Source organism: Corvus brachyrhynchos, unplaced genomic scaffold, assembly GCF_000691975.1.
Source record: "Corvus brachyrhynchos isolate BGI_N302 unplaced genomic scaffold, ASM69197v1 scaffold209, whole genome shotgun sequence".
In the NCBI taxonomy this organism is placed as follows: Eukaryota; Metazoa; Chordata; class Aves; order Passeriformes; family Corvidae; genus Corvus; species Corvus brachyrhynchos.
The window spans coordinates 1,620,660-1,628,927 of NW_008246056.1; the positions used below are offsets into that span (position 1 = coordinate 1,620,660).

The following is an 8,268-nucleotide window of genomic DNA, read 5'->3' on the forward strand; positions in this document are numbered from 1 at the left end:
TTGAGGCATGACAAATTTAGTGATCAACTTAGGGATGTGGGCATCATGGGGAGAAAAGAGACCTGCAGGACAGGGACACAGTGGGAGCACCAGCTGCCTGCAGAGCCCTGGGGGCTGGCTGGGACAAGCACAGCAGTGGGCAGGTGTTTCCATGAGCAAAACCTCTTGAGAGCAGCTACTTGCTAAAATAGATGCCACGCAATCAGCTGAAAAAGAAAGTCCCAGTGCCCAGCTGCCTGCTGCCTGCACAGCACAGAGGCGAGTGGCTATTTTTATCAGGGACAGCCAAAGGCCGTGGAAGGTGATGGGGGCAGCTGGCAGAGGTTTTCCCTCTGCAACATGCCAGGGCTTCATCCCAGCAGTTCCCTGTGCACCTGGGCATCCTGGCTGGCTGGAGGAGCTCTGCTTGCCTTCCCAGCAGCTGTCATCCTCCTGCAAGCCCCTGTCACCATCAGCTGCACCTTGTCCTTCCGGGGATGCCCTCACTGGCAGTGTCCCAAAGGGGAGTTAAGAACCAAACCACCCACACTGTGCTGGGTGCTGAGAGCAGTGAATCAGCCCCTCCTGCCTTAAATCATGGGATCAGCCTCCGGGTGACCAGAGTGTGTGGTACTTGGGAGCGGCCATTCCTCATCCCTGGGGCACCACAGGGCTGTGGGCACCCCCCTCCAGCACAAGGGCACGAGTGCTTGTGCAAAACAGCACCCTGGGGGCCAAGGGGTCCAAGCAACTTTCCCCCAGGACATTGTGCAAGCAGTGGGAATGTGTGGCTTCTGGGCACCCTGGCTCTGGTAGCAGCACAGAGCATCCCACAGGCTCCTCTGGAGCAAGCTGTGGCAGCACATCTCCAAGCCTTACACCCCAGCATATGGAATCCAGCTCTCCTCCAAATGTCACTCCCTGCCTCTACAGGCACCACCCAAACCCACCTTCTGTTCCAGTGAATGCCTGAGCATGGTCGTGTCATCTGCCAGGAGCAGGATGGCCCCAATCTTCCAGCCTTTCTGCTTGAAATTGGTGGGGGTTTTCCCTATTTAGTGGGCCATGCATGCTGTGATAATTGTAGAAAACTAGATCAAGTAAAAAAGAAAAAAATCTACAAGAAAAGGGGGGAAAAAGTCGAAATGTTGTTCTTCACCCTCTTCTTCTCCAAGACAGCCTACAGCCTCCATCCAAAATGCCCTTCTTGTACCCTCACAAGCAGCACCGTGGTCAGGGAAGGCTGGCACTCAGCCATGCCACTGGATGCTGATGGGAGTACCATCTTCTCTGGGATTGAGCCTGAAGTTCATCCTCTGGGATTAGGAGATTCACTGCTGATAGCTACTCATTTCCATGGTGATTATTCCCTTCCACATGCAGAGTAAATGGCCTGTGTAGCTCTGAGCACCACAGGAGGCAAAGCTCACGTGGGAAAACCAGTCCCAAAACACTTGCAGAGAGGAGAGGAAAAAGAGGTAAAGATTTTGCCCATCATGGACCAAGCTCTCAGACTTGACAAATGCCCCTGCTGGGATCCAGACCCTGAGCAGGCTGTCACAGCTCAGGACCACCAGCTGTCCTTTGGAAGCTGGCAGCACAATTCCATGTGTGCTAACAGCAGAGCACAAATCTGGGAAACACAACTCCGGCTCTGCTACTGACCTCCAGCATGGTCCCGGAGAGCCATGGCATCTCTGTGCTCCTGCTCCCAGCCTTTTCCCTCCCCAGGCTGCAAACCTTTTGGCCAGGGAGCACGGTGTTCATGTTTGCAAACAAGCGTGTGAATCATGTGGGGCAAACCCGCTGGGCTTGGGGCAGCGTTTCTGATTCACGCCACTGTAAATTACTGCCTCTGCTTTCAAAAATGTTGTTATTTTGTTGGATAGGGTCCCAGTAACTCTGTAAAGAAGGGAGTGGGAGAAATTCCTCGTAGATGAATTTCTTATGATTTATTTGCCACCGAGCATCATGCAACCACTTGTGCTCCCCACGAGGAACGCCAGAGGACACGAGTGACCTGCAGCTCGTTTGTTGCGACCATCTGTCACCAGGGCCACGCAGTATGGAGCAAATGGAGGGTCCTGGCAGGCTGGCACCAGCAGGACAGGGCTGGGCAAAAGGCTTGTCCTGAGCATCCTGGGGAGAGGCCATGGGCCACCAGCACTACTCTGCCCTCCAGGTGAGCAGTGGAGGGCTGCTGCGTGGTGCTGAACATTAGCTGCTGCTCTTCAGCCTCCAAAGCAAGCTGGGCATCTTGGCTCCTTCTCTCCTTTGGACAACCACATGGAGCTGCTTGGAGAAGCTTCGGCAAAAGGATTTATCCAGGGGTTTGTGTGTGTTAATATTTGAGATGTCTGCAACTCATGTGCTATAAAAAACACAGTGGGTAGTGGCTCCAGGGCACTTGGTGCTGTACAAATGAGGAATAAGTTGGCTGCTTCTAGCTAAGAAGGAGCTCACAGGGTTGTTTTGCACCAGTGCAACAGGAAGGTGGAAGAAATAAAAGGGGATACAGGACAGCTCACCAGTAAAATGCACATTTTGACCCGAGGAATTCATCCATCCTTCTAGCAGCAGGTCCCATCACAGTTGCTTTGACTGATAAAGAAAACTTTGCAAACATAGTTTAGGGGCCAAATAAGAAGCTCATCCAGAAAAATACTCATGCTGGTTGAAGGATGAGGAGGGGAGAAGAACACCCTTGGGGAAACAGGTTGCTGAGAGCAGGGCTGGTGGGGGTGGCACAAGCAGGAGTCCGAGGGGCAGCTAGGGATGCAACAGTCGCCTTGGAGCATCACAGACGTCCATCCGGCAGGATGGCTCAGGAAGAGAGGTCACAGCTCCACGGGGTGACCATCCTGCTGGGGCTGTCAGAGCTACCAGGAGGGATCTGAGTGCTTCTCCTTCTGAGAAAGCATTTATTTGTGGGTAAAAATTAGGACCCAGTCTACATCAATCTGCCATCTCTCGTTGGTTAATTCACTGAAAGTGGTCTGAAAAAATATAGATAAAGAAAAAAGACTTTCCCTTGTTAGTCACCTTCCAGTGATGTATAAACGCTCTGACAGACAATTATCAGTGATATTGATTCTACCTAGGACAGAAAATGAACAGGTGAGTGTGAAATAGAAAGTTATTTATAAAGATGCAATTGAAACAAAATCCATCCTGCAGGCTTGAGAGTTTAAGGAGGAAAAAATGCCTTTACTGTATTTCTTTGCTCTCTCTGCTGAAGTTTGGATGCTTCCTCAGGAGCAGGAAGGCCACATCCCTGGAAACAACTGGCTGAAATAAATAGGCAGCATGGCAACAGCTGAAAATAGGCATGAAAAGCAGGCAGAGAGAGACCCTCAGCCCAAGGCAGGGCAGGCTGGTGCAGCATCCATCAGGCTGAGCCAGTGCTTGCTCAACCCTCCACAACAGGACATCAACAGTAAAAGCCTTTTAAAATGGAAACTAAATCTTAACTGTGGCAAATGCGGCTGGAGGTGCTTCTTGCAGTGCTGGGACATGGAAAAATGCCACCACCACTGCTGAGTCTCCCAAGGCAGTGGTGGTGACTCCATTTGCCTCTCCTGAGCCGGAGACCTGGCCCTTCTTAGCGCTGTTGCTTTTGGGTCTTCCAGCTTGGGAGCTGCAAACTCTCTCTGTCACAACACTGAAGCCCTTTTGCAGGCTTGCCCTGTGCCAGAATCCTGTGGGAGGCTGTGCTGTGGCCTCTGGCCCCCAGCAGCTGGCTCACTTTCCCCAGCCACACATCCTCAAGCCAGGCCAAGACCTAATTTGCTGGCCACAGGCTGGAGGTGGCTCTCGCTGGGGTGGGAAGGTTTTTGCCAATTTGTTATTAAATCACAGCACTATTCATGCCAGCATTGGCTGTCTGGGACTAAATGAACAGAAACTACATACCTGGGTTCTGCCAGACAGCTTGGGGCAGTGGTGCAGGGAGAGGTGGGCCTTTGAGCGGGGCTCTCTTCTTGTGGCTGACTTGAATCCTTGCCCTGCTCAGCCTCTGTTGCTGCCAGCTTCATGACTCCCACCCTGGAGGTACGGGAGGGAGAGAAGAGCTCTGGAGATGTGCTTTTGGATGTAGGAACCACTGCAGTGCTGAAGTCCTTTTGCTGCTTTATCCCTTGGTGTCACTGGTCCTCACCCCACCCAGAGCCACCACTCCTGGCAAAGCTGTGACAGCAGAGAACTACGTATCAAATGGACAACTGGTCCCAGTTTGGTTCCCAGGACATCCCAAGCCTCTGGGCTTTGAGGAGCTGAGTATCACAGGACCTGATGACAGTGAGGGTATCTATGTGGAGCCACATCCCCCAGCAGTGCTGGTGTACCTGTCCTTGTGGAGAAAGAGATCCTCGGGGGCTGCCAGCCTTCCAGGAGTGGTTAAAACAAAACAGGAAGGCTTATGAGCAGATGTGGTTCCTGCAGCACTTCTGCCAAGGCTCTGCTCCACAGGCATCAGCTGTGGGGAGAGGTTTAACCTGAGCTGCAGTGCCGCATGCCCGGCATCTGTACACAAACAGCCTCCAAAATCATGAGGGGGAGTGTGTAGCTCTTTCAGAGCCGACCGGATGGTTCCCTCGCTTGACATGTCCTCGTCTTGAAACAACATCACTTTGTTGAATTTTGTGGCTTTCTATGTGGAACAACATTAGCTCATCCAAGTCTGTGGTTTATTTGAAAATGAAATTCCGGTAAGCTTTTGTACCATCTGGCAGTGTCCAACCGAGCGGGGTTTAGCAAGAAACCACTGCACACGTGTGCACAAACACATACACACACCAGAAACACTGTAATCATCATAATCAGTAGTTGCAGGAAGTCTGGCATCGTCAAGGCAAGGGAAGAGGGAGAAAATCAGTGCCTGACTCCTCTCCCAGCCATTTGCCTTCTATGGGGCTTGGCTCCTTCCAGCAGAGGGCATTTTTCAAGCCGTCCCTCCCGCGCTGCTTCTGCCCCTTCCTTCCTCTGACGTGAGCTTCCAAGTGGCTCCAGATGTAAATCAAACACAGCTGGGTGAGCTGCAAGCTGGCGCGCCGTGTCAAATTCACAGCTGCTGCAGGTCACTGCACTGCTCTCGGAGGAGAGGCTCTGATTTACACCAGCCTGGCCAGACACATTGAGGAGGGCCTGAAGTGCACAAGGAGAGGTGTGGGGCTAGGTAATGGCTTCTTGGTTGCTCCATGCAATAGCTGAAGTGGTTCCTTGGGTGGGTTCCCTCCTAGCCCCTCTGGTCCAGGCAGAAAGCAGGACATATGGCAGATCCTTGGTATTTTGTACCATCCATGACACCCTTTCTCTTCTCCTCCCACATCTGTGCACACAGAGACCTGCAGCTGGCAAAGCTGAGAGAAGATGTGGCCAACACCCAGGTACACAGGAGACCACCAAGCATCCATCTGTCTTCTCACCTGCAAGAGGGCTTGATTATTTCTTCTCCCTGGTGTCCAGGGATGGCACGCACAGGAATGGTTTAAAGCTGTGCAGGGGACATTTAGACTAGACATTAGGAAGCATTTCTCTACCAAGAGGGTGGGGGAACACTGGAGCAGACTTCCTAAAGGGATGGTCAATGCCCCAGGTATGTTTGACAAGTATTTGGTCAATGCCCTTTAAAACATGCCTCAGCCTTTGGTCAGCCCTGATGTGCTCAGGCTGTTGGACTGGATGATCATTGTAGGTCCCTTCCAAGTGAAATATTCTGCTCTGTTCTATTCTACTCTATTCAATTGATTTCCTTAATTGCTTTCAGGTTTCTCCCTTCTTTCACACTCAGCTGCTCATGGAAGTGTATTAAATGTGTGTGCGACGGAAAAGAAATGGTGGAGAATATGAGATGCTGGTTAGGACATGGAGGACAGTTTACTGGGAGAGCCAAACCCAAAGTCCACTGGAGCCAGTGGGCAGGTTTCCAGTCATCCAGGAAGCACAGGGTGCCCACACACTGGGGGACAGAGGAAAATTGATGTAGTTGCGTTAAAACAACCTTAAATTCTAGCAGAGATCTGCTTTTGAGAACAAGCAGTGGGAACCTGAAACATGAGCTCTGATGATCAGCATGCATCACTGAAAGACTTCTGATCCATGGAGGTCACACACTGCCTTGGTCTGAGGGGACATCTTCCAGCAGCAGCTCTGTTTTGGCATCACAGTCTACGACTGCATGAACAGGACTTTTGATGGAAATCATTGTGGATATCTCCATTCAGAACCGGCACTGCTGGATTTCAGTCTGCATCACACGCATTTAAAACGTGTGCATGTACACCTGAGAGCATTTTTTCCCTGCACTTGACATGAGGAGAAACCTGTGACCCTGAGGTAGGTGGAGTGCAGTAGAGGAAGGCAAGGTGCCCTCAGCCCCAGCCTGACAGGAGCTGCTTTTGCCTGACTGCTCAGTCCCAGCTCCTTCCTCCACATGATATCACCAGCACCATCTCATCCTCTGCCCAGCCTAGAGCTGCTAATAAAAGCAGGAATTTGGATCACCTAAGAGCATCTCCCATGATCCTGACCGGAGAAATAAAATAAAATCAATTCTATCCACAAAGGCTTTCAACCCAGGCAGCATTTCCAAAACATGGCCCTGGTGAGGCGCTGCACTGGCCAGGCTGCGGATGGGAGGCTGACACGCTGTGATAATCCTGCTCTAATTCTTTTTTTACAAGGATTTTTTTTTTTTTTAATATATATATAGTTTTGCCTCCGGCATATGCTGTACTAGTGTAGCAGCTCTTCAAGTACCATGTTTTCCAGCGAACGTGTGAGTGACAGCACCTAAAAACAGCAGCTGTTACATAAATAAGGCTGGCGCTTCCCTGCGAGCACTGCGGTGGCAGTGGGGACAGGGGCCAGCACAGCCTGAGGGATGACAGCACTGTCCTGGACAGAGGGGGACAAAGTGGGGGACACCCCCAGGGCAGCCCTGGTCACCACCCTGTCCCACAGAGACTGCCACCTCCCCGGGGCAGAGGCTGCTGCATGCCTGCTGTTTGTCACCGGTGACACTCCTGTCACTGCCACCCCGTAAAACACACATGGATAAAAAGAATAACCTAAAACTTGGATTTGTGGCATCTCACAGTTATTTTGCCAATGCTGTGTATAAGGATTAAAGTGGCCATTGTTCCAGCATGACGTATGTCGCATGTCAATGAGCAGCTTAATTATTTTACTTAGCAGGAGATGGCCAATAAAGTATTAAGAAGCCAAATTTGGGACTTGCCTTTCTTTCATATTAGGATGCAAAAGTCTGATTTGTACTGCCTGTAAATTTGCCTTATCTCAGCATGCAAATACTCCTGAATAATTTAGGCTTTCTTTAAGAAAGCATGCGATATACCCAGAAAAGATTAATATTCAACAGACATCCATCATCTAAGCAAACACTTTTTTTTTCTAAAACTGTACTGAGTTTCTCATAAATTCACTTAATGGGACAGAAACCATCCTGGTCCTTCTTCATAAGGCTTGTCTGTTTGCCTCAGTTCATGAATGCAACAGGAAAACTTTGCCTGCATAAAGCTTAAAAATGTTTGACCCCTTGGAAGGACAAGAGGGAATGTTCTTCGAACACTTACCCTAAAAGGGAATAACAAAGAGGACAGCAGGAGGAAAACTGGGATCTGAGGTAATGTTTGAGTTTGTAGGAAGAGGAGATGGCAGAACCACATGGTCACCCCTGTATGGATACAGCTTCGCTCACACACCCCCTTGCTCTGGTGGACAGGAGCAGGGTGACGGTCACTGAGGCACTCCCAGGGGGTGCATCCCACTCTCGTAATTTTTCTGCTCATTGTAATGTGGCAGTCAGGAACCAGGACTCCCACGTTTCCATTCTGGGAGTGGAATTCACTGAAACATAAGAAGGAGAGCTGAAATGTACTGCACTTCAGGCTCAGGTACCAGCAAGAGAAGGTTTTCTCTCTCTGACACACCTACAGCTGATATATCTGTGAGGAACTTGGTGTGAGGTTGCATCAGCAAAGGTGTGTGATTCACCCATAATTAAGTGGGTACAATAAAAATCACTAGGTTGGGATCATAAAATAAGCATCAGCTTTAAAAATGTATGTCTCTGTTCATAAACCCAGAATTTCTGGTAGGAAACAATTCCAGCAAAATATAAGTAGGCACTGATTATGTATTTTGGCAGAAGTTCAAGTTTTTCTGAAGTCTGAGGTGGTCTCAGGTAGCTCAGCCCCCGGGCAGGTGAGAACCAGGTTTGTGTTTTGAACCTGGAGCTCAACTTTCTGTGGGTCCAGGTGTGGGGTTTTT

The 8,268-nt window shown here is 50.2% G+C and overlaps 1 long non-coding RNA gene across 1 annotated transcript; it reads right to left on the minus strand.

The window, feature by feature from the left end:
• Positions 1 to 1,916: 1,916 nt before the first annotated feature.
• On the minus strand, positions 1,917 to 7,999 carry LOC108449509. The gene is made up of 2 exons (XR_001865671.1): positions 3,892 to 7,999; positions 1,917 to 2,975 (listed from the first exon to the last, which is right to left on the minus strand). It is a non-coding gene; the product is annotated as an uncharacterized LOC108449509 (long non-coding RNA).
• Between the last annotated feature and the right edge of the window lie 269 nt (positions 8,000 to 8,268).